Raw genomic sequence first — 26,819 nt, 5'->3', positions numbered from 1 at the left:
TTATCCCCCATTTATATGTACCCAAAGGCTATTTTAAGCCACTGCCTGTTTCTTTCAGCCTTAACAATGTAATTGACAAGACATAATAATAATAATCGCTTATTGTCTCAAATTGGCTTCAATTAAGTCATTGTGAAAAGCCCCTAGTCGTCACATTCCGGCACCTGTTTGGGGAGGTCACTACGGGAATTGAACCCACGCTGCTGGCATTGTTCTGCATTGCAGTGAACCCACTGTGCTCAACCAGCCCCTAGCCATTAAGATCAGCTTGAGCATTAGCCCAAATGTTCTCTCTTACAGCAAACATGGCATAATGGAATTACCCTTCATTTTGAAGAAATCTTAACTGTGTAACTTTCTGGATTGGTATTGCCAAAGTGTATCCTGTTGTTAGATAATACAAAGCTTGTTGAAATTAGGTTGTGGAATACTGAACATCCCCATTGGTTGTTTCAAACATTGACAGATGGTTGAGATTCTGAATTCTTTCCAAAGGCTTTAATGTATTCAGCTCAGGGGATTTGTTGATACCATTGTTCAATGGAATATAGTTATGAATGCTTGGCCGAGTTCCAGACTTACTAATAGATTCAGCTCAACAGGGGTTGTTTATGGAATTATTCTGTGGAATCTCATTATGAATATTTGGCTGACTCCAAACTTACTAATGAATTCTGCTCAGCACAGGTTGTTGACACAGCTGTCAATGGAAAGATGAGCGTGATTATTTGGACAGATTATAAGCTGTGAAGAGGATTGTGGTTTTTGAAGTGTACAACAAAGTATGTTTCTTTATTTTGACAGATTTATGAGCTTCCCAATGTTATTATAGGACTTGAGTTATTTTTATCGTGAACAATGGGGGAGTGGGTATGGGGGTAAGGTGTGTGTGTGGGGGAATGAAGGGAATATCGGGTGAGGGAGATATGGGATAATAAGTTTGAGAAGGGTAGGTGGTTGTGTGCTGTGGAACCTCACAATAATCTCTGAACCAGGAGAAAAATGTCTCTTTAAAATGTCCCCACCATTGTCTTCCTCAGGCTTGCTACACTGCCAAGAAAATAGCTTGTCAGGAGGTGGAATTGCAACTTCGGTAAATCTCCGGATTGCCATTTCCAAGACGAAAATTCAACCCTTCTTTTTTTAAGTACCCAACTCATTAAGATTTGGGTCTGACTTCCAGACTTAAAGACAAATGTTTCTTGTCCCTCTCGCAGCAATGATGGTCTCCCCATCTTCTATACCATATATTCTTGGCAATGTGTGCTTGTGTGCCACCATCTCTTCTGTGTTACTAATTTACCCCTGGTAAACTGTCTTTAGGCTACAGGGAGGTACGAGGATGGGTTTGCTGGATGGGAGATGAGTGTTCTTGGAGCAAGGTTGGAGGGGATGTGTGGGACACCTTTTCTGCATTTGTTTGGCTGGTCACTATCACAACGTGGGAGGACAGAAAAAGGAGAGAAATAATATAAGATGAGCTGGACAGTGGGCAGTATATTTTCAGAGCAACCTTGAGACCTAGTGATGTGTCGCACCGACAGATTACATCTGAGCACCTGAATCTGAATATCACAATACAAGAGGTTTTGTGATCAATGAGCAGCGGGAATGGACAACAAATGCTGGCCTTGACCGTGGTGCCCACCTCCCTGAAAGAATAAAAATGTGTTTGGAGTGCACAGATTCCGACATCATATCTCCAGGCTATTCTTTTGAGGTGAGCAACCAAGAAGAACCTATAATTCCATTACTGGAATGGGAATGAAAAGGGTTCTAATATCAATTAAAGCTGCTGAATAACTACACTGTGAGTTAATTTGAAATTAAATGTTGGTGAATTAACATGCAGTGTAATTGGTACACCAGAGATGTTTGCAATTGCAATCCATTTGTGGTTCCCTAATTATTTTCTCTTCTCATGCACAAAATAACGCCTTATGCGAACTTTTTAAAATAGAAACTTTAGCACGCAGGGACATTCAACTATGTCATGTTTGCTGAATTCAGGCCCCACTTGTGGACTGATTTAACCGTTACATATTTTGCTGTTGTGTCTTTTCATTTTAATCAACTTTTCCCGGAAAAAACAGTTTTGAGTGTTGTTGTAGATTTACTATCAATCACCATTTGTAGCAAGGCATTTTAATGGCTCTGCGTTAAAACACAAAGGGCGGGATTCTCCCAACGGGAGTCTAAGTGCCAACGCCGGAGTAAAAACCGGAGTGCTTAACTCCAGTGTCGGCGCCCGTTCCCAGACCCCTATTCTTGGGCCCCCGTGGGGCTGGCGCGATTTGCGGGGGCCCGTCGTCAGAGACCCGGCGCCGCGTATAAGACGCGGCGCCTTGGGTACCGCGTATGCGCAGTTGGGCAGGCGCCAACTAGCACATACACAGTGGTCGTCCTCCCCCAGGCCGCCCCTCACAACAATGGCGCCGGGCTATAACATTGCCGGCAGACGAAAGGAGGCCTGCCGACAGAGACAATGAAGACCTCAAGGAAGAGTGTGCAGAAAGACCCTGGACGGAGGGCACTGGAAGATCCCAGAAGGAGGGCAGTAAGAGACCTCGAAAGGAGGGCACTGGGAGAGACAGAAAGAGGACAGTAAAAGACCCGGAAGGAGGGTAATGAAAGACCCCAGTAGGACGCCAATGATGAAAGACCCCCAAAAGGAGGGCAATGAAGGACCCAGGAAGGAGGGCACTAAGAAACACCGAAAGAGGACAATGAAAGACCCCGGAAGGAGGACAACGGTGAAAGATCCCAGAAGGAGGGCAAAGATGAAAGACTCCAAAAGGAGGGCAATGAAAGACAATAAATGACTAAATGAAGGACAACGAGAGAATTGCAGAATGGAAACAATTCAACACTTGGTTGGAGACAGACCTGACCAATAGTGAAAAAAAAACTCATTTAGCTGAAGTTCAGACGAGTTGAAATGAAGGTTCGATTTTTGAAATGTAAATGTCCAATAAGAACATGATGGATTTCCCTCAGTCGAAAGTCAAAAATTAAAGACTTTTAAAGAAACTAGGAACGATTGAACATAAAGAGGAATCAGCGAAATTAATTAAAGCTCTGTTGAAGATATCTAGAAGACATCTGGAAGACATCTAGAAGACATATAGGGACTGAGGCAGCTCATGGGCTGCTCCAGGGCAGCCAGGGGGCTTCTGGCCTCTGTACAACTTTTCTCATTAACAAATACCTGTTGTGTTTCGAAAGATGTTTGTGAGCGTGCACCATTACATCAGGAAAACCATCTTTTGATCCCTGGCAATGAAACCACACAAACATACAATCAGGCATACTTCAGAAAAGGTCAAATAATCTCATTCATTTCCCTTAAATTTAAAGACACAATGCCAAAACATAACAGTCTTAGAAACTTCATACACCAAGTCCTTGGATAAAGTTGTGGCAGCTTTCCTGGCAATCACAACTTTAAGTGAAAAATTTAAGTGAGCTGTTTGTTCCCATAGGAATCAATGTTAAAACAAGAGTTAGGTTCCTTTGGGCATTTCTTGGCCCCCCCAAAAAAACAATGTACAAGTTGAAATGATATATTGTACACGTGCAGCACTCTGCGTTCCTAGCTAGAGTAACTTGAAAAGATAAAATCACTGACTATAACAGAAATGCTGCATAAATTCAAATTAGATTAAACTAAGGGCGGAATTTTCCGTCCATTCATGCCAGTGGGATTCTCGGTTCTCACTGGCAGTGGTAGTGGGGCAAAGTTAGGACTGAGAATCCCAACCTTAATCCCCCAAATAAGCCTTAAGTAGAACACCTTCTGTTTCACCCACAGCACTCCTGAAACTCAGCTCAACTTTTTCCTTGCTTCCCTTTCTCCCTCCCTGTCTCCCTCCCCTTTCCCACTCTGTACCCCTCTCTTCTTTCCCACTCTTGTTCCCTCGCTCTCATTTCTCACTTTTTATTCCTCTCCTTTTCCAATCTCTCACTCTCCTTTCCCACTCTGTTTCGCTCTCTCTAACCTTTCCCATTCTGTTTTTTCTCTCTCTCTCCTTTCTCATTCTATCTTTTTTTCTCCTTCTCTTTTCACTCTGTCCTTCTCTCCCTCGTTCCTTTCCCATTCTGTTTCTCCCTCTCCTTTCCCACGCTGTCTGTATTCCTCTCTATCCTCTCCAACTCTGTCCTTCTTTCTCCTTTCCCAATCTGTTTCTAATTGCCTCCTTTCCCACTATGCCCTTTCTCTCTCTCTCTTTTCCCTCTCCTTTGTCTTTCCTTCCCACTTTGGATTTGCTTATTGTCACGTGTACCAAGGTACAGTGAAAAATATTTTTCTGTGAGGAGCTCAAATAGATTATTTAGTACATGAAAATAAAATAAAAAGAAAATACATAATAGTGCAACACAAGGTACACAATGTAAATGCCTAGACACCGGCGTCGGGTGAAGCATACACGAGTGTAGTATTAATCAAGTCATGTGATGGACTGGGTGGCGTTCACGACTCTCTGAAGTTTCTTGCGGTCTTGGACCGTGCAGTTGCCATATCAGGTTGTGATGTAGCCAGATAGGATGCTTTCTATGGTGCACCTGTAAAGGTTGATAAGAGTCAGTGTGGACGTGCCGAATTTCCTTAGTTTCCTGAGGAAGTATAGGCGCTTTTGGTGTTAGGGTCAACGTGGATGGACCAGGACAATATTTGGTGATGTGCACACCTAGGAATTTGAAGCTCTCTTTCTCACTCTGTCTCTATCTCTCTATCTCCATTCTTATTCACTGCCTCTCTCTCTCCTTTCCACTTGTCTCTTTCTCTCGCTCCTTTCCCACTTATCTCGTTCTGTCTATATCTTTCTCCTTTCTAACTTCTCTTTCTCTCTCTCGCTTTCCAATCTATCCTCTCTCTCTTTCCCACTGTTTATCCCTTTCCTACTTTGCCCTCTCTCCCCTTTCTCATTCTGTCTCTCTCCTTTCCCACTATTCTCATTCTTTCCTTATCCACTTGTCTCTCTCTCCTTTCACTTCGTCTGGCCTCCAAAGCCTGGACCCCCTCTTGACAGTCTTCAGGGGCTGAGCCGCTGTTCCATGTGGTGCTGCGGAGGGAGCCAGGAGGGTTAGAGTTAGGCTTTTAGGGATCATGGAGACAGGAGGGTTGCATAAGGAGCTGATCTGGGGAGAGTGAACGGATGAACACTGGGAGGCTACGGAAGGAGCAGCTTGTGCGGGGGGGGGTGGGTTTAGGTGCTGCAGATTAAGCTGGTGGGGGTTGGGGTGCTAACCCCCTCCTACACACACGCATACACCTTCTATTCCTCCATTTCAGGTCACTCACAATTCATCGCCTGATTGACACCAGTAGTTTCCTGCCCCTGCCCTGCGTTCTTCCTCCCAGACTGGGGCCTGCGGCCTGGCCTTCTGATGACTACAGTGCCATCAAAGCATGCCAATGGTTGGCCCAGGGTTCAATTCACGGGGAGTGGGGCCAGAGGGCAGAAGACGTAAAATTGACAATGGCCACCTAAATTGAAATAATAGCCTGCAGAGTAAACAACGTTCAAGCAAAATTACTTTAAGGGGTGGCCACCTATAGGGAGGATTTACTTGCATTGCAACACCTTGTCAATAGTTTTTTTGCCATAGCTTCAGCCACTTTATATTTCTGCAAACTAGATCCTTTAGTTTTTCAGCTGCATTGAGAAATCTACTATTTAAAACATGCTTCCATTTTTTAAATTCCGATTCACAAAACATTACAATATATGTTGTTCTGCAATTGTCACTGACCCATTCTGCCAACATGTTTATACCTTCGTGTGATCTCCTGAAATTTAGTTTGTTACTCCAATCAGTTGGTCACCATCAGTTAATTATCATTAGTTAATTTTGGTATTCACCCTTTATGTTAAAGTCTAGCTCGCTCAGCGAAATCGCTGGCTTTTAAAGCAGACCAAGCAGGCCAGCAGCACGGTTCGATTCCCGTACCAGCCTCCCTGGACAGGCGCCGGAATGTGGCAACTAGGGGCTTTTCACAGTAACTTAATTGAAGCCTACTCGTGACAATAAGCGATTTTCATTTCATTTTTTTTCAAATCATTATCTATTTGCGGTACAACAGGGCCTCAGTTTTAACCCCCGGCAGGCATTGGGCTGGTAGGATATGAGTTGCTGCTGCAGAGATGCGGTGGCAGCTATTTGAACGTCCTGGCCTTTGTTAACATTCCACTTCCCACCCATTCTCACATTGAGGAAGGATGTGGGAGTCTGAGATAGTGAGGGCCATTTTGGGGTCAAGGTGAATAATTCTATTCCTCCTGGCCCCACAAAGGAATCTCTTTTTCAATCTCTTCTGGGGTTGTCCAATTTGGTTCAACTTGGCAAAAAAAAAGCCACGGTGGCTTCCCTGCTCAGCCCTGAGTTAAAACTGTAGTCAGATCTTAATAAAATCATTTGGACATGTCTTTCTAAAAAAGATACCCACACATTTAAGATGGGTGTCCTGGCCACCTCCTAAGAGAAGCAGGTCAAAATCATGGACAGAGAAGGTGGATAATTAAGCTGGGGGATTTTAACGACCTGCCTAACCATGGTTTTGCTGGGCAGATGGAGTTCAAAATCTCCCCTAGTACTCAAGGGTACCATAGAACCCATCACCTGGTCACCCAGTTAAAATCTATTACTAAAAGTCATTGCTATCTATGATAGCACAGTGGTTAGCACGGCTGCCTCACCGTGCCAGGGGCCCGTGTTCAATTCCGACCTTGGGTGACTATGTAGAGTTGAACTCTCTCCCCGTGTCTGGTGGGTTTCCTCCGGCTCCTCCGGTTTCCTCCCACAGGCCAAAGATGTGGAAGTTGGTGGATTGGCCATGATAAAATTGCCCCTTGGTATCCAAAGATGTGTAGGTTGGATGGGGTTACAGGGATTGGGCGGGAGAGTGAGCCTGGGTAGGGTGTACCTTCAGAGGGTCGGTGCAGACCTGATGGGCCAAATAGCCTCCTTCTACACTGTAGGGATTCTACGATTCTGTATCGATACATTTATTTTTTCTGTTATACACAGGCCACAATGTTTTACAGTCTTGTAACATATGCTTCTGGAGACCCATAGAAAAAGCATTTGCTGCATTCCTCAGATATACTTTCCATGATTGCACAGAAGCCAACTAAAGATCACATGTAAGAAAGATATATTATTCTCTATTTTGAAAGCCGGTGGCCAGGAGGACATCTTCATTCTGGTCACACCCATACATTCAACCGTTCTGAACAGCAGTTCAGGAGATCATCAGGACTACGACCAGTCCTCACCTGCAATAAGCAGGTTAGCTGCAGGCAGTGCATCGCTGATCCTCCCCATCATAAATATGTTACTGAAGCACCTTTGGGACATATCCCAATTAGAGCCAGTGCTGTGCAGTCTCGTCAGAACTCACCACGCTCAGAGCGGTTGAAGGTGGGGGTGACGGGTTAGCAACTTCAAATATTACTGCTGTCTCTCTCACCGTAGATTCCGCTGAGTATTTCCTGCTCACCACGCGATCACAGACCTTCCCATTTGTCCTTCTCTTCCCACCCCCACACTTCCATTAATTTGCTCAAAACCTATAATATTCCCACCTTCCTCGAATTCTGATGAACGTCAACTCTGTTTCTAATGCATTTATGTTCATAATTATGAGACTTCAAAAGAGAAAGACAAATACATCAGGACTTTTAGGTCAGATAGATTATATTACAAAGGCCCACACTTAAAAATACAAGTTGACAAAAAAAATCAAATGAGAAAAAGGATTTCTGTGACCCACCAGCTCAGTTTCATTTTGTGCTCTGTTGGATACAGAATTATCAGCTTTATTAATTTTTTCATTATTGCCATTGCCTTGATTTGAAATGGGATCTATTTTGTCCAGTACTTAACAGAATCATTCTTACAAGTGCCTTGAGCCCTTGGCTCCATTGTGCATCCCGAGTTCCGATCCGAGTACGACATGGGAAATGGTGAAGGCTTCTCACTATGGTGGCACTTACACTCCATTTAATCAGATTCACCTCAGGATCTTGGTTGCTTTGAGTAAGAACTATTTTTCTATCTCAAATATGTACATTTTGAATTGGGCGTGTACAATATCAGGAAAGACTAAGTAGGATTGGGCTGTTTTCTCTACAAAACAGAAGACTTGAAAAATGACCCAATGAAAGTCCATTCAGAAAAGAGTCAATTGGATTAAAGATTTCCACTTGCGGGAGTCATAAGTATAAGACAGTGGGGCAGCACGGTGGCCTAGTGGTTAGCACAACCGCCTCACGGCACTGAGGTCCCAGGTTCGATCCCGGCTCTGGGTCACTGTCCGTGTGGAGTTTGCACATTCTCCCCGTGTCTGCGTGGGTTTCGCCCCCACAACCCAAAAATGTGCAGAGTAGGTGGATTGGCCATGCTAAATTGCCCCTTAATTGGAAAAAATAATTGGGTAATATAAATTTATAAAAATTTAAAAAAATAAAATAAAAAAAAAAAATTTTTTTAAAAAGTATAAGACAGTCACAGATAAATGCAGTAAGACATTGAGGTGAAGAGTAGTATGAAAATGGAACTTGGAACTATGTGGAGTGGCTGAAGTGATTAACACAGATGCATTTGTAGGGAAACTAAATAACCATGTGAAGCAAAAAGGAAGAGATTTAGCAAGATGAAGTAAGGTGGGTAACAGTCTGCGTGCAGTTTAAACACAGGCATACACATGTAGGTGTAAATGACCTGTTTCAGTGCTGTTAAATCTATCTAATTCGACATAAAACACTTTGAGACTGGGATGAATGTGCAGCAGGTCAGCATCACTGTGAAGCAGATTATGAGCAGCGTAAAGCAGGCCAGGATCACTGTGAAGCAGACTGGGAGGAGTGTGAGGCAGGTCAAGATCACTGTGAAGCAAATGGGGAGGAGTGTGAAGGAGACCAGGAGGAGTGTGAAGGAGACCGGGAGGTGTTTGAAGCAGACCGGGAGGAGTTTGAAGCAGACCGGGAGGAGTGTGAAGCAGACAGGGAGGAGTGTGAAGCAGATAGGGAGGAGTGTGAAGCAGACCCGGAGGAGTGTGAAGCAGACAGGGAGGAGTGTGAAGCAGACAGGGAGGAGTGTGAAGCAGACAGGGAGGAGTGTGAAGCTGACCGGGGGGAGTGTGAAGCAGACCGGGGGGAGTGTGAAGCAGACCGGGAGGAATGCGAAGCAGACCGGGAGGACTGTGAAGCAGACCAGGAGGAGTGTGAAGCAGACCCGGAGGAGTGTGAAGCAGACCGGGTGGAGTGTGAAGCAGGCCAGGAGAAGTGTGAAGAAGGTCAAGAGGAGGAATTGAATAGGCTGCATATACCTAAAGTTGATAAGAAACAGGACGGGATGAAATGCAACTAAGGATACTGAAGGAAATGAGACTTAAAATTGCAGATTTTCTAATTTCCAATCTTTTTAGACTCAGGGGTAGTGCCAATGAACTAGAATGTTGCCAAAGTTACACCATTGTTCAAACAAATGTGTAAAGTTAAGTTCAGCAACCCCAGCCCAGTCAGGTTAACCTTTGTGCTAGGGAAGCTTTTAGAAATGATAATTCTGGACAAATTTCAAAGTTTCTTGGACAACTTGGGTTAATTAAGAAAAGCCAGCATGGATTTGTCAAAGGCAAATCACTTTTAAATAACTCCCTTGAGGTGGTAATAGAGAGACTTGATGAGCGTAATGCTGTAGATGTGGTCTACATGGACTTCCAAAAAGGATTTGATAAAGTGCCACACAGCAGACCTGTGAGCAACGTTGTTCATGGAATAAAGGGGACAGCAGCAACATAGATACAGAATTGGTTGTGTGACAGAAGAAAATAGTGGTGAACAATTGTATTTCAATCATTTATAGTGGTGTTTCTCAGGGATCAGTGTTGGAACCTGTGCTCTTAATACATTAATGGCCGAGATCGTGGTGTACAGTGAAAAATTCAAGGTTATGGACGATACTAATCTTGGAAGTATTGTGAACAGTGAACACAATAGCGTAGACTTTCTAAAGGACATAGACAGGTTGGTATAATGGGCGGACAAGTAGCAGATGGAATTTAATGCAGTGATTCATTTTGGTAAGAATTCATTTTGGTAAGAATAACACAGAGAGACAATCTAAAATAAAGGGCACAAAGGGGCCTGTGTGTATTTGGGCAACACGGTAGCACAATGGTTAGCACTGTTGCTTCACAGAGCCAAGGACACGGGTTTGTTTCCTGGCTTGGGTCACTGTGCGGAGTCTGCATGTTCTCCTCGTGTCGGCGTGTTTTTCCTCCGGATGCTCCGGTTTCCTCCCACAAGTCCTGAAATATGTTTGTGTTAGGTGAATTGGACATTCTGAATTCTCCCTCCATGTACCCGAACAGATGCTGGAGTGTGGCAACTAGGGGATTTTCACAGTAACTTCATTGCAGTGTAGTGTGAAGTGATTCATTTTGGTAAGAATAACACAGAGAGACAATATAAAATAAAGGGCCTACTTGTGACACTAATAAAGGTTTTATTATTTAGATGGCAGGACAGGTTGAGAAAGTGGTTAATAAAGTATATGGCATCGTGGTCTTTGTCAATAGTGGCAGAGAGCACGAAAGCGAGGAAGTTATGTTAAACTGGTGTAAAACACTGATTCAGCCTCAACTGGAGGATTAAATCCAGCTCTGGTCACCACACTTAGGAAGAATGTGAAGGCAATAGGGAGGGTGCAAGAAAGATTCAAGAACATGGGCAGGGATTCTCTGATTCTGTGCTAGGTCATAGAACCGCCGGGGGGAGGCGCGCGAAGCCTGCCACGCCGCTCCGATGGCAGGGCGCCGATTCTCCCCGCGGCGATTCTGCACGCTCAGCGGGCCGAGTTCCGCTGATTCCTGCCGGCGTCGTTTGCATATAGTCCAACCCGGCAGGACCTCGGCTTTCTGGCTGCAGGGACCGCCCTGGCGGGGAGGCGGGGGGGGGGAAGCCGAGTCCTGGCGGGGGGGCCCTCCACAGTGGCCAGGTCCGCGATCGGGGGCAATCGATCGGCGGGCGCGCTAATTCTGGGGGGGCGGGGGGGGGGGGTTATGTTCCCCCGTGCCGGGCCCTGTAGGGCTCTACCATGATGCCCGCGGCGCGGAGACGGCCGTGGCGCACATGTGCGACCCGCGCCAGCTGTGGCGCGCATGCACGGACCTGTGGCAGGCCGGCTTTCGGCGCCGGAGCAGCGCATAGCACTCCGCCGCCGTTCTAGCCCCCGAGGAAGGGGAGAATGACTGGGCCTGGAGGCCCGTTGACGCTGGCGTCGCTCGCGCTGGTTTCGACGCCGGCGTCAAAACTTCAAAGTCCCGGCCAAAGTTCCAGGGATGAGGAACTTCAGTTATGTGGAAAGATTAGAGAAGTTGGAGAAGATATGTTTTGGAGAATATTTGATTGAGGTATACAAAGTCATGAGTGTGTCTGGTCAGAGTAGATAGGAGAAACTCTTGCCATTGGGGGAACGATTGAGAACCAATGGGCACAGGTTTACGGTCAACACCATAACCCCAGCCAAGCTCATATCAAAGCTCCAAAACCTAGGACTTGGCTCTCCACTCTGCAACTGGATCCTTGATTTTCTGACCAACAGACTACAATCAGTAAGAATGAACACCAACACCTCCTCCACAATAGTCCTCAATACCGGTGCCCCGCAAGGCTGCGTACTTAGCCCCCTACTCTACTCCCTGTACACACACGACTACGTGACAAGACTTGGTTCCAACTCCATCTACAAGTTTGTTGATGATACGACCATAATGGACCGGATCTCGAATAACGACGAGTCAGAATACAGGAAGGAGATAGGGCAGCATGGTAGCATTCTGGATAGCACAATGGCTTCACAGCTCCAGGGTCCCAGGTTCAATTCCGGCTTGGGTCACTGTCTGTGTGGAGTCTGCACATCCTCCCTGTGTGTGGGTGGGTTTCCTCCGGGTGCTCCGGTTTTCTCCCACAGTCCAAAAATGTGCAGGTTAGGTGGATTGGCCATGATAAATTGCCCTTAGTGTCCAAAATTGCCCTTAGTGTTGGGTGGGGTTACTGGGTTATTGGGATAGGGGGAGGTGTTGACCTTGTATAGGGTGCTCTTTCCAAGAGCCGGTGCAGACTCGATGGGCCGAATGGCCTCCTTCTGCACTGTAAATTCTATGAACCTAGTGGAGTGGTGTAACGACAATAATCTCTCCCTCAATGCCAGCAAAACTAAAGAGCTGGTCATCGACTTCAGGAAGCAAAGTACTGTACATACCCCTGTCAGCATCAACGGGGCCGAGGTGGAGATGGTTAGCAGTTTCAAATTCCTAGGGGTGCACATCACCAAAAATCTGTCCTGGTCCACTCACGTCGACGCGATCACCAAGAAGGCACAACAGCGCCTATACTTCCTCAGGAAACTAAGGAAATTCGGCATGTCCACATTAACCCTTACCAACTTTTACAGATGCACTAGAGAAAGCATCCTATCAGGCTGCATCACAGCCTGGTATGGCAACTGCTCGGCCCAGGACCTCAAGGAACTTCAGAGAGTCTTGAATACCGCCCAGTCCATCACACAAACCTGCGTCCCATCCATGGACTCCATCTACACCTCCCGCTGCCAGGGCAAAGCGGGCAGCATAATCAAGGATCCCTCCCACCCGGCTTACTCACTTTTCCAACTTCTTCCATCGGGCAGGAGATACAGAAGTCTGAGAACACGCACAAACAGACTCAAAAACAGCTTCTTCCCCACTCTCACCAGACTCCTAAATGACCCTCTTATTGACTGACCTCATTAACACTACACCCTGTATGCTTCATCCGATGCCAATGCTTATGTAGTTACATTGTATATCTTGTGTTGCCCTATTATGTATTTTCTTGTATTTTCTTGAATTTTGTTTAATTCCCTTTTCTTCCATGTACTGAATGATCTGTTGAGCTGCTTGCAGAAAAATACTTTTCACTGTACCTCGGTCCACGTAACAATAAACAAATCCAATCCAAAGAAGCAATGATGACAGCCTTTTTGTGCTGCAAGTGGTTAGGGTCTGGAATACAATACCTGAGAGTGTGGTGGACACAGGATCAACTGAGGCTTAAAATAGGGCAATTGGACCATTATGGGAAGAGGAAAAAAATTTCAAGGCTATGGGAAAAACGGGGGGAGTTCCAGGAGGTGAATTGTTCCTTCAGAGGGCTACCACAGACATGATTGACCAAATGGCCTCCTTTTTTCCTGTAACCATAGAATCCCTACAGTGCAGGAGGAGGCCATTTGACCCTCCAGTCCGCATCGACCCTCTGAAAGAGTACCCTACCCTGGCCTCCTCCCTATCCCCACACCCAAAACCCCACATAACCCTCATATTTTTGGACACTTAAGGGGAAATTTAACATGACCAATCCACCTAACCTGCACATCTTTGGGTTGTGGAAGGAAACCGGAGCATCCGGAGGAAACCCACATGGGGAGTATGTACAAACACCACACAGTCACTGAAGGTCGGAATTGAACCTGGGTCCCTGGCGCTGTGAGGCAGCAGTGCTAACCACAGTGCCACCGTACCGCCCATAACCATTCTATGATTCTATAATTCTTTCTTTTTGATTGATCTGAGAGAACTAAATAGAAAAAATTTTACATCTATTTGATTAAATTTGAAGAAAATGTATTACTTTCGGAGTAGTTCTGTTTCTGTTGAAATTTAATCATAATTCTCCACATCAAATAAAATCACCTGAGGGACTGTTGGAATTGGTTGGAAATGCGATAGACCAGTCATAGTATTTTGTCATCGTGTTCCTGCTTCCCAGAGGGATATCGAGCCTTAGTCAAATCCAAGAACAAGGTAAAGAAATTTGCCATTTTGAAAAAGCACTATAAAACAAACATTAAATAATTGGAAATTGATGTCAAGGATGTTCATGACAAGATAATTAGGTTTTAGAGACTTGAGGCTTCTGCTGCTGTCTCTGGTACGTTCCAAGAATTTGTTCCTGACCTTCATCTTTATCAATTCATATTACAGAAACACGGGCCCAATTTTTCTTTGCTCCAGTCCCTCTGTGCTTCAGTTTCTTGGGCTTTAGTGATTGGAAATAGGATCAAAGTTCAGCAAAATTAGATCTCTGTCAAAGGAAAGTGCTGGTCTGCGAGACAGAAAGAAAGAATTTTGTATATATAGTGCCTTCAATACAATAATGTACGAGTGCGATTTATCAGCCGCGTCGCGCCAGACTTGGTGATGTGACAAAGCCATTAAATTCCATGAGATTCGCCTGCTCGAGACATCTCAAGAGATTCATCTGAACCTCAGGAGACGTCGCAATCTGAATTACGCCATTAGGCTCATTTAACTATGTCTGCGTCGTATTCTCCTGGGGCCCAGGGGCTAATGGCCTCCCAAGTGAGGCGTGGGCCAGGCGCAGTTTAGAACTGGACCACACAAATGTGGACCAGGCATAACGGCACCTTTTGGGTTTCCCAGGTCATTGAAGACCCCGGGTGGTCGGGAACAGGGCAGGGTGGCCCCCTGGCTTTCCCTCTGGCACTCGAGCAGCTTGGCACTTCCACCCTGACACTGACAAGGTGCCCGGGTGTCCCTGCCAGGCTGGCAGGGGAACTGGCAGAGTAGTAGGTTGGCAGTGCCATGGTGGCATTTTGGCCAAACCGGCAATTGGGCCTGGATTAGCCCTGCCCTTATGAGGTGGGGTGCGGAGGTGGGGGGGAGGGGGGGTGCTCGAGGACCCCCCAACACGTATGGGTGGGGTCTGGGAATTACGTTGGGGGTTGACAGATCGGGGCGCTATTTAAAAATGAAGTTAATAGTTGCCTCCATGAGGCCTTCCCCGCCCAGGCCTGACGAAAATAACGAGTCCCGTTCAATAGCAGGGTCGTTGCCGGCGCTTGTCATCCCCTCTAAAACTGCGCACAACGAGATTCTGTTTTTTTCCCTTTAAAGTGTGATTGAATAGCACTGTGGATCTCACCCCAAAAAGCCAGTGAGAATCACCCCACAAAACGCGGCCAAAATGATACTTAGGGTGCGATCTTCCCAAAAGGGAACAAAGTCCCCTGAGCGAGCATGTTTCCCAGCACTCGCAGTGCCGAGAAACACATGGCTATTCATCGTGAGTCGCGTTAAATAAGGGGCCTGAACGGCGAATCCACAGGCAAGGCTGCACAGAGCCCTTTTTTTCTACAATGGGGAGCTCCGCTTGCTGGAACGTCCGGTTGTAGCGAGATATCGACGTCCCATCCTCCAAGGCCCCCAAAAGAAATCTCCACCCTATCCTCCCCAGCCCGAAATCAATATGGGAGGGTCCCCCTGGGAGCATCACCCCCCCTCTCCAACATCCACACCGGGCAACCTCGGCCCGATTGCACGTGTGCAAAATAGCCAGTATGGCTCCTTGGCAGTACCGACCTGAGTGCCCCTGCCAGCTGGCAGTGGCAACATGGGCACCTTGGCACTGCCAGGGTACCCAAATGGCACCAGCAATGCCAGGGCACCAGACTGCCCAAAAGGCATGCAGCTGGGGGGCCTCTGATCCCCTTGGAGACCCCACGAGTGCCGTCCCATCTGGTCCCTGTTTGTGGGGACCAGTACCAAACAGCACTCTCCCGAGGTCCCCTAGGCGAAGGCATTGAATCCCAAGGCCTCAGGGACCTTGGGAATCTGCACATTAGAGAAAGGCTTACTGTCTCGCTCTAATATGTAGATTTGCCAAAACATGATCCCACCCATTGTGGGCGTGGTTCACCTTGCACCATCTTGCGAGATTGCGTTGAATCGCGCGAGACGTTGTGAGCAGGGTATATCCCGGTGGCGGGGTCTCTCAGCTTTCAATGGCCACACTGCGCTGGGGCGAGCTGCTTTTGCGGTGCAGTGTGGCCGGAGGATCGAGCCCTTAAAAATGTTTTGGTTGAATCCCGCCTATATGTAATGCAGCAAGCTATTTGCACATAGTTGTGACCCCCCCCAAACAGTTGTGCAATCATGGCCAGGTCACTGGTCTTAGTGACAAAGGTTGAAGTATAAATATTGACTTGATACTGGGAATAACTCTCCTATTCTTCTGCAAAATAATGCCATGGGCCTTGGCTTAGCAAGTAATTAAGAAGGCAAACAGAATTGTGTCCTTCATTGCTAGAGGGATGGAGTTTAAAAGCAGGGAGGTTGTGTTGCAGCTGTATAGGGTTCTGGTGAGTCCACACCTGGAGTACTGTGTACAGTTTTGGTCTCCTTACTTGAGAAAGGATGCACTGGCACTGGAGGGAGTGCAGAGGTGATTCACTAGGTTAACTCCAGAGTTGAGAAGGTTAGGTTATGCGCAGAGACGAAGTAGATAGGGACTATACTCATTGGAATTTAGAATAATGAGGGGGGATCTTACAGAAACTTAGGGCGCGATTCTCCACTCCCACACCGGGTGGGAGAATCGCGGGAGGGCCGCTCTTGCACCCCCCGCGATTCACCCACCCCCCCAAAAATGGCGTGTCGCGTTTTGGGACACGCCGCTCGGAGAATCGCGGGCCGCCGTTTTTCACGGCGGCCCGCGATTCTCCAACCCGGATGGGCCGAGCGGCCTGCCGTTCCCGACCGGTTCACGCCAGCGGCAACCACACCTGGTCACTGCCGGTGTGAACATGGCGCCAATACCTGGTGTGTGGCTTGTGGGGGGCGGAGAGGGGAGTGAGCACCACGACCGTGCTCGGGAGGGGACTGGCTCGCGATCGGTGCCCACCGATCGTCGGGCCGGTGTCTCAAAGGGACGCACTCTTTCTCCTCCGCCGCCTCGCAAGATCAAGCCACCACGTCTTGTGGGGCAACGGAGGGGAAGACGGCATCCGTGCATGCGCCAACCCGCGCATGGGCGGCTGACGTCATTAGGCGCGCCGGCCGCGTCATTCTCGGCACGCCGGGCCTTGACGCCAGCGACAAGTCCCGGCGGCCGAGATTTACGGCATGGCCCTCCTAGCCCCCCCGGGGTGGGGGGGAGAATAGGGGGCCAGGAGTGGCTTCCAACGCCGTCGTGAACCTCTCCGGGTTTCACGACGGCGTCGGGCCTTGCGGAGAATTCCGCCCTTAGATAATTATGAAGGGAAGGGATAGGATAGAAGCATGGAGGTGGTTTCCACTGGTGGGTGAAACTAGAACTAGGGGGCAGAGCCTCAAAATAAGGGGAAGCAGATTTAGGACTGAGTTGAGAAGGAACGTCTTCACCCAAAGAGTCGTGAATATGTGGAATTCCCTGCACAGCGAAGCAGTTGAGGCCAACTCATTAAATATTTTTGAGGCAAAGCTAGATAGATTTTTGAACAGTAAAGGAATAACAGGTTATGGTGAACGGGCAGGTAAGTAGAGCTGAGTCCACAAAAAGAATCAGCCATGATCTTATTAAATGGCGAAGCAGGTTCGAGGGGCCAGATGCCCAACTCTTGCTCCTAGTTCTTGTGCTCTTATGTTATGTTCTTATCACATCTTGAAAGACAGTACTTCAAACAATGCAGCATCAGTGCAGTCCTAGAGTTTCCGTCTAGGTCATCTGGCCATGGCTCTGAGTCCAGAGCCTTCTGCCCCAGAGGCAAATATTCTACACTGGGCCATGACTGATGCCACAGAGGAGAGAGAGATTCGTCTTGAAATATTCTGGCAAAGATCAGGCTCGCGCAACATGAGCTGAATGTCTCCTTCTATCCTGTGAGCTTTGATGGTTGCGTTTCTCTCCAAATTTTATAGGGTATCACCAGTGTAGGCACCCAGATAAATAAAACAGGCTGGAGAATTTAAATTTAATCATAGCACCTCCTGCAAAATGTTCCTGCGAATCACCCAGACAAATTTCTGTTTTGAAGCGCAAAATGTAAACGGTATGTGGGACAACCCATTCAGATCAAAGGGTCAGCAGTGGTGCAGCCACAAACAGCCCCTAAAAGTAGGTGAGTCTCTTCGTAATGGTTTAATGTAACAGGGCCAATCAGCTATTTATTCTGACAGTAGCCAACAAGCATGAATTTGGTCTCAGTGTTGCGCTGCTGCAGGACCTCGTCCAATTTAAAATAGTTGGCCCTGTAAATTTGGATAGGTTCAGCCAGCATCAGGGTGGCTACTTCTGAAACGTCCCCTGTTCCTACCCTCACTCGACTGACAGCGATTTTGGTGCGAACTCATTTCTGCAGCAATCTCTGTCCCACTGTTTACCTTTACAAACAGTTCACAATCTTGAAAACATCTATTAGATCTTCCACTAATTTTCTCTGCCCAAGTGGGAAAAACCCATCGCATTTACAGCCTTTATGTACAAGTGCAATCCCTCACCCCTGGTATTATTCAAGTGAATATTCATTGTACCCATCCTGAGGCTTTAATATCCTTTTTTTAATGAGAAGTGTCCAACTGTGGCCTAACTGATGTCTTGTACAAATTGCACATTGGTTTCTTGCTTTTATATTCATTGCTTGATGTGCAATTTCTAGAACTCATTGCCTTTTTAAAGCAATAATGTATTTGGTTCAGTTTAGTGCTCACTTTGAACATCAGCAATTATTTTATGTAGTTTGTACATTGTGAGCATTTGTGGAATTTAAAAAACAATCAGAGCATTTTTGTCTTGGAGAAATGTTTCAGGACTTTAGTGTTAAAATAACCATTCTCGTCCTTGTCTGATTGGAAGTTAATCAATGAATGTTTTGGTTGTCTGGGGCTCCTATGAGTTCGTTCGCTAACTATCCAAACTACCACAGACTGAACTTCTTGATATTCTGCACTGTGTTTGTATTTTTTTTAAATGTGCAAATCAACTGATTGAGCTCTTGCATGAAGGTTTCCAGAAGTGGCTTCCAGATAGCTATGGTTATCTCAAGTCCCAGCTTTCTTAGTTTAAATTTAAAGCTTTTGTAGCGTTATGTATAATGAAGGGAGTGTAAAGGGTTAACAGGATGATGTTCATGTATCTCAACACTAGATAGCACCACAGAGTAATCATATAAATATACTGTGATTCCTGGGATTCTGGAGAAGGTGTTAGTGGCAGGTTAAGGCAGATCATAGATATCATAGAATTTACAGTGCCTAAGGTTGTTCATTATATTAGAGAGGGATTAAGACAGCAGAGTTAGATATTATGGCTGGGATTCTCTCACCCGGGGCCTGGCCGGAGAATCACTGGGACTGGCGCGAATCGTGCCATGCTGCCCCAACGCCGGTCCGCCGATTCTCTGGAGCGCGGAGAATTGGCACCATTGGCGCCGGCGGGGTCGGTGCCAGCACTGTTTGGGGGCCATTCTACGGGCCCTCCCCTGGCGATTCTCGCCCGGGATGGGCCGACTGGCCAAGCTGAAAAAGCCGAGTCCCGCCGGCGCCGTCGACAAGTGCTCTTTCCCGGCGGGACCTCGGCGTGGATGCATCTAGGGTGGCCTGGTTCAGGGGGGGGAGGTCTGACCCCGGGGGGGGGGGGGGCTCCGTTGTTGTCTGACCCGCGATCGGGGCCTACCGATCAGCGGGCCGGCCTCTCGGGCTGGGGGCTTCTTTTGTTCCGCGCCGGCCCCTATAGCCCTCCCATGTTGAGTCGGGGCCGGCGCGGAGAAGGGAGCCACTGCGCGCGTTGGTGCTGGTGCCACTGCGCATGCGCATACCCCGTGGCGCCCATCTAAAGCCGGGATCGGCAGCTGGAGCAGCATGGCTCGCTCCAGTGCCATGCTGGTCCCCTGTAGGGGTCAGAATTTCTGCTCCTAAGGCCATGTTGACGCCGTCGAGAAGCGCGACAGCATTTACGACGGCGTCAACACTTAGCCTCAGGATCAGAGAATCCTGCCCCATAGATTTCTGTAGCATAGATTTAATACTGTTATTTTCTTAGCTATTACTTAGTAAGGTGTGCGAATAATTTAAAGGAGTGGGAATAAACTAGCTCTGTTTGATATACATAGCTTGATGTTCTTTGTCAGCACTACAACCTTTAGCCATCTTGAGGGACTCCACTGAGAACATCACAGCTTTGTGTGGAAGTATTGGGTTGCAATAACTGGCCACCAAGGGACTGACAACAATAAAGATTTATTGATCATACTGAGTAGCTCTTAGGTGCTGTGTGACTGCCTACGCCCAGGGGAGAACCCGCACACTCCCGAAACGTGACCCCTTTTTGTACCCGCATCATCCAAGCATCCATGTGACCACCTGATCTATTCTTTGATTTGCTTAATGACTTTGGTGTGAAACCGTATTATGAAGTGAGTATCAATGGTGTTGATGCTCAAGACTGATGTGGATCCAAATGTTGGCTCCTTGGTGTTGACCTAGTTTCAATGTATGCTCAGTGGTGATATAGGCCTCACACTGAGCTCCTTACAGCCGCTCCAGGATATTTCAGAAATGTCTTTCCTGTGCGAAGGAACACTTAATTAACGTGTTGTATCTCAATTACAGTTAGAGCAGCCAGGCAGAAACTGCAATCAGAATCACCTCATCATTAATGTCAGGCTCTGACAAATGGGGATAGCAGAATGATTACACCTTAACTGAGACTCCCATGAGCTTAACAGCTTGATTAGCAAAACAGGTGACGCCTTCTTCTGAGTGAGATTGCAGGACTCAGTCTGAGGTTCCATTTCCAAAGACAAATCCTGGCTGATGTGTGAATCCAGTAAATTTCACTTACACATATTCATTCGTAAAGGCTAAGCTGGTAGAATGTCCGACCCGAAGTCAGAACGTTGGGGGCTAAAGACCCGATCCAGAGACCAAGGCACCAATTCTGTGCTGAAACCTTTGTGAGTACTGAAGGTTTTCTGCATTGCTAGAAGTGTATCCATCAAAGTAGGCATTAAACCAAGGTTCTTAAATGGGTGTTAACGATCTCAGGGCACTATTTGAAGAAGAGTCTGACGATATCTATCTATTAACCAATATCACTAGAACAGATTATCTGGTCTGTGTGGTGGAGAGAGCAGGCTGTGTGCTATTTCACTACCATGTTTTCTACATTACAAAACTAACTACATTTCATTGGCAGTATAGCATTCTGAAGTCATGAAAAAGCACTGTGATAACACAGCATAAACAGCAATATTATCACGTTGCTACGGTGGTATCTTCAATTGCTCAGTTATGTGCTGGTGGAATTTAGGGAAGACACACAACGGCGCCTGTTTGGGTACACTGAGGAAGAATTCAGAATGTCGTTTCACTAACAAGTATATATTTCGGCACTTGTCGGGTTGGGGGGGGGGGGGGGGGGGGGTTGCCCAGGAGGGGTCTGCGTGGATGTGGGGAGAATGTGCAGACTCTGCACAGACAGTGACACGGGCCGGGAGATGGTCCAGTGATCCTGGCTCTGTGGAGCAGCGGTGCTGGCCACTGTGCATCGTGCCGCACCAAAGGTTAGAGGTTAGGCTAGGTGGGGTTACTGGGTTAAGGGGATAGGGTGGGGGCTTGACCCTAGGTAAGGTACCCTTTCAAAGGGCATATGCAGATTCGATGGGCAGAATGGCCTCCTTCTGCACTGTCGTGATTCTATTCTATGATTCTATGAATCTGAACCTTGTTCTAGTCTTGCGCCACATTTGGAATAAACCTGGAATTGTGACTTCAGCCGTTTTTACTCTCAATTCATTCTGAGTGGACAACGACAGTTAGCGTGAGGAAGTTCACCACACTTCTATTTCATTGCAGCTTGTAACTACATAGGCCTCTGGGAGAATCTGTAGGGAACCCACTGCCCCAGCCCCCCACCCCGTTCCACACATCGCCTTCACAGAGGTTCTAAGTAGAGCTGTGAGTTCTCTCAGACGCATCAAGCTAATGTTATTCCACCCGTTGGGCTCCAGTCTCCATGAGTTGGTTTTGTTGGTGGAATCATCTGGACCAGACTAAACACAGGGCTTCCATAACTTCACATCGCCTCCACAGTGTGCCCTTATAGATGGTGAAAGGTACCCAGCATCTGTGGCTTGGCAGAGCAAAGAATCTGTTCACGTCGGTTCATCTTCCATGCCACCTCGTTGCTCCACTCAACGGGCTTGTCAGTACTCAGAAGGCTGGCAATATCCAGACAGCTACTACAGTGACATAAATGGTGCCGATACTTACAGGAACATCTTTTGACACTATGAAGAATTAGCCAATACCAGCCACCAGCTGCCTTCTCATTTCCTTCTCTTGTGACGGCAATACCTGGATGAAGCACTGGCACTGGGATACTGTTTAACTGGCTCTCACCGTCCATTGTCACCAAGGGAAAGTACGAGGACAACAAACTTAGACCACTCAACACTTATTTTTCATCAATACATTTGCCAGATTTACACCTTAACTTAGTGCTGAGAGTTTGTTTAGTCCATTGACCCCCCCCCCCCCCCAAATTACTTATGCACACGAGTGGGGATGCATCCATAGTGGATAGGTTACAGAAGAGATCACAAGGTTATGTGAAATTAGTGTGCCAGTAATGGAGAGGTTCGAACGGAATTCTTATGCTGAAAGGTTCCCAGTTTTTCAGAAAGCTCAACAATTGTTGGTGGATTGACCAGGTATGGAGCTGCACCAGGGAAGCTGGCGAATTCTGAGGACAATACGGAGCTGAAATTTACTCATCCCCCCCCCAGATTGGTTGGCAGGCAGGGGGCGTAAAACATATGCGCCTTAGTGTCCAATGGTTAAGTGGGGTTATGGGGATAGGTTGGGGGAGTGGGCGTGGGGCCTAGATAGGGTGCTCGTTTGGAGGATCAGTGCAGACGTGATGGGCCGAATGGCCTCCTTCTGCACTGTCAGGATTCTAGCTTTCAATAAAAGACGTCCATCGTCCATCTGAGACAAAAACTCTTATCCTTGTCACCCCTGCTGCAGTGTTGCATGTGATGGAGAAGATGTTGGATGACCCACCCACTTATGGTCAGTTGAGGCCTTTAAGTGGCCAATTAAGTTTTCCCACAGCGGTCTACATCCGTTGGGAAACCTAACAGCTTTCACTGCTTACTCTGGTGGTGGACAAGGTGGGGGTGGGCACGACCCAGCACACAACCCTCCTCATCACATTCATCAGGACCTGCCAGCCTGGCTCCAGCAATAATGCCCATCCCATCTGCATCAACGTCCAGCTCCAGCGCCAATTGTCGTTGGGGGCTGGGTGCAGACCCATCCGTGGGCACATTTCCCGGTGACGTTGTTGGCATCCGAAAGCTGGCAACTGTTTGATTGACCAGCAACTTCCGGAATGGAAGGCCCGGTTCAAGCCCATTGATGATGAGCCAATAAATTGCTTCGGGACAAGCCAGGTTTACATAGGAGGGGGGAGGGGGTGGTACAGGGGTACTGGGCAATGTAAAATTCTGCCTAGTGTGGTTCAACAGCTTCTAAACCTAGAGGCCCTAATGAGGCTTGCTCCATTGAGTAGGACAAACCCTCTGCTTCTGTTACGACACCCTGGGACAGTATGTGGTCAATTCCAGCCCCACTTGACAAGAAGTGGCAACAAAGTTTAAATGAGCTTTTATTTTAAAATACCTGAGGTTTTCGGTTGCCCAATAACTACAGCCATCAGGTTTGTAAATTTAAACACCATTAACTTTTTATTATCAATAGTGACTCGAATTAAACAGGCAACAAACACAACTAGTTATCTGCTATCTATTCTCTAACTCCCACCTTTGTAACTCGCCTCACCCTCTATACACAGAGACAAACAAGCACAGAGGGAAAGGGCGGGGGGGGGGGGGAATAGTGATGAAAGCAAAAGGATAAGAGTCTTTGTCTCAGATGGATGATGGACGTCTTTTATTGAAAGCTAGAATCCTGGCAGTGCAGAAGGAGGCCATTCGGCCCATCATGTTTGCACTGATCCTCCAAACGAGCGCTCTATCTAGGCCCACGCCCACTCCCCCAACCTATCCCCATAACCCCACTTAACCGTTGGACACTAAGGCGCAATTTAGCATGGCCAATCCACCTAAACTGCACACCTTTGGAATGTGCGAGGAAACCAGAGCACCCAGAAGAAACCACCGCAGACACGGGGGAAACGTACAATCTCCACACAGACAGTCACCCGAGGCTGGAATCGAACCGTTTCTCTGGCACTGTGGGGCAGCAGTGCTAACCACTGTGCCACCATGCTTCCTGCCTTCCAGTTAGTTTCTTCAGTCGAGACTTTCAGATGGATGTTATCTTTTCTTTCAGCTTTGGTTTTCACAGTAGACCCACAAAAATAGCAGGCAGCCTGCATTCGAGAGAGAGTGAGACAGACAGCTTTTTTCAGGGTTCCCGAAGCTTCTGCCTTCAAACGGTAGACAGCAGAGCAGAGAGGGAAAGTTGCTTCCACTTTGAGGGTCCAGTGGCTTCTCCTGGATTCTCTCCTAATAACTGCACCTGACAGGAATCAATCTCTGTCAGGTGCCAGGCAGAATACTGTCCTTGGCCAATCCATTGACCACCAGCTAACCAGTTGAAACAAAGCCTTCCAATCTCTTGGGTGCCATAAAGTCTGGATTCTTCTGCTCAAAATATAAAACTTTATAACACAGTGCACTATTTTGACACTTTGAGTTCCTTACATCCTCCCCTCGACTTAAAGGTATGTCTCCATTAATGAATCATGGACCGAAAATGGTAAAGACAAAATTAAAGAAATTGGAACTAAGGGAATCAACAGGAAAGGCCCTTACACTTCCCAATGCAATCCCATTGGAAAAACCTGTGGAAGAACAAATCCAAAAGTATTCTCCTTTCCTCAGCTTCCTGCCCATGGATCAGGTACACAGGAGCATCATATCAGCCCAATAAGGGTCTTTACGATTGGCCCTTAATGCAAGGGAAATTTAGGTTTCCTCACCGTACTTCAGCCTTTTCTTCATGTGTGCTGTAGGTCAAGGGTGATTCAACAAAAAAGGATCCTATGAAAAGTTGGTGCATTGGATACTCATCCAGGGGCTTTTAGTGCATGTGTGGCAGCTGGAGGTTTTGCTGGAACTGAAGCCCATGCTGTTTAAAATCTGCCAGTTCCCAGATGTAGGAAATGGAAATAAATGAGTAGCCACACACTCAAAGCTTTCAGTAACTGCGCTGCATAACAATGACACTGTTCATTTAATTAACTGGTTAACATGCTCATGTTCATTTTCAAAATGATGATCTGAATTCTTTAAATACTGGAATTATGAAATGGAGGGGAAGGGTACCAAGATTTAAATTTTGACAATCGTTTTCCTTACACTTGCATGTGGTGTAGAAGTGTTTGGAAATTTCTAACGGCTATTTAAAGTTGCTGGAGTCTACAAGGAATGGTGTTGCAGGTGCTCAAGGCCTTGGTCCTGACTTCAGGGGTTTTGGACATGGGTGCAATAGGATGCAACTCCTTTGGCCTACAGCATGACAGGGAGAATGAACAGAGGTGAAACCATAAGACCATAAGACATAGGAGCGGAAGTAAGGCCATTCGGCCCATCGAGTCCACTCCACCATTCAATCATGGTTGATTTCAACTCCATTTACCCGCTCTCTCACCATAGCCCTTAATTCCTCGAGAAATCAAGAATTTATCAATTTCTGTCTTAAAGACACTCAATGTCCCGGCCTCCACCGCCCTCTGTGGCAATGAATTCCACAGACCTACCACTCTCTGGCTGAAGAAATTTCTCCTCATCTCTGTTCTAAAGTGACTTCCTTTTATTCTAAGGCTGTGCCCCCGCGTCCTAGTCTCCCCTGCTAATGGAAACAACTTCCCTACGTCCATCCTATCCAAGCCATTCATTATCTTGTACGTTTCTATTAGATCTCCCCTCAACCTCCTAAACTCCAATGAATATAATCCCACGATCCTCAGACGTTCATTGTATGTTAGGCCTACCATTCCTGGGATCATCCGTGTGAATCTCCGCTGGACCCGCTCCAGTGCCAGTATGTCCTTCCTGAGGTATGGGGCCCAAAATTGCTCACAGTATTCTAAATGGGGCCTAACTAGTGCTTTATAAAGCCTCAGAAGTACATCCCTGCTTTTATATTCCAAGCCTCTTGAGATAAATGACAACATTACATTTGCTTTCTTAATTACGGACTCAACCTGCAAGTTTACCTTTAGAGAATCCTGGACTAGGACTCCCAAGTCCCTTTGCAGTTTAGCATTATGAATTTTGTCACCGTTTAGAAAATAGTCCATGCCTCTATTCTTTTTTCCAAAGTGCAAGACCTCGCACTTGCCCACGTTGAATTTCATCAGCCACTTCTTGGACCATTCTCCTAAACTGTCTAAATCTTTCTGCAGCCTCCCCACCTCCTCAATACTACCTGCCCCTCCACCTATCTTTGTATCATCGGCAAACTTGGCCAGAATGCCCCCAGTCCCGTCATCTAGATCGTTAATATATAAAGAGAACAGCTGTGGCCCCAACACTGAACCCTGCGGGACACCACTTGTCACCGGTTGCCATTCCGAAAAAGAACCTTTTATCCCAACTCTCTGCCTTCTGTCTGACAGCCAATCGTCAATCCATGTTAGTACCTTGCCTCGAATACCATGGGCCCTTATTTTACTCAGGAGTCTCCCGTGAGGCACCTTGTCAAAGGCCTTTTAGAAGTCAAGATAGATAACATCCATTGGCTCTCCTTGGTCTAACCTATTTGTTATCTCTTCAAAGAACTCTAACAGGTTTGTCAGGCACGACCTCCCCTTACTAAATCCATGCTGACTTGTCCTAATCCGACCCTGCACTTCCAAGAATTTAGAAATCTCATCCTTAACGATGGATTCTAGAATTTTGCCAACAACCGAGGTTAGGCTAATTGGCCTATAATTTTCCAACTTTTTTCTTGTTCCCTTCTTGAA

General features: G+C 47.0%; 1 protein-coding gene across 2 annotated transcripts in view; it reads left to right on the top strand.

The window, feature by feature from the left end:
- Positions 1 to 26,819, top strand: part of galnt17 (polypeptide N-acetylgalactosaminyltransferase 17) — a 451,348-nt gene that overhangs the window by 403,085 nt on the left and 21,444 nt on the right. The gene's annotated exons all lie outside the window — the stretch shown is intronic.

This window comes from Scyliorhinus canicula, chromosome 12 (assembly GCF_902713615.1).
Source record: "Scyliorhinus canicula chromosome 12, sScyCan1.1, whole genome shotgun sequence".
Lineage (NCBI taxonomy): Eukaryota > Metazoa > Chordata > Chondrichthyes > Carcharhiniformes > Scyliorhinidae > Scyliorhinus > Scyliorhinus canicula.
This window is presented reverse-complemented; position numbering and strand designations above follow the sequence as displayed.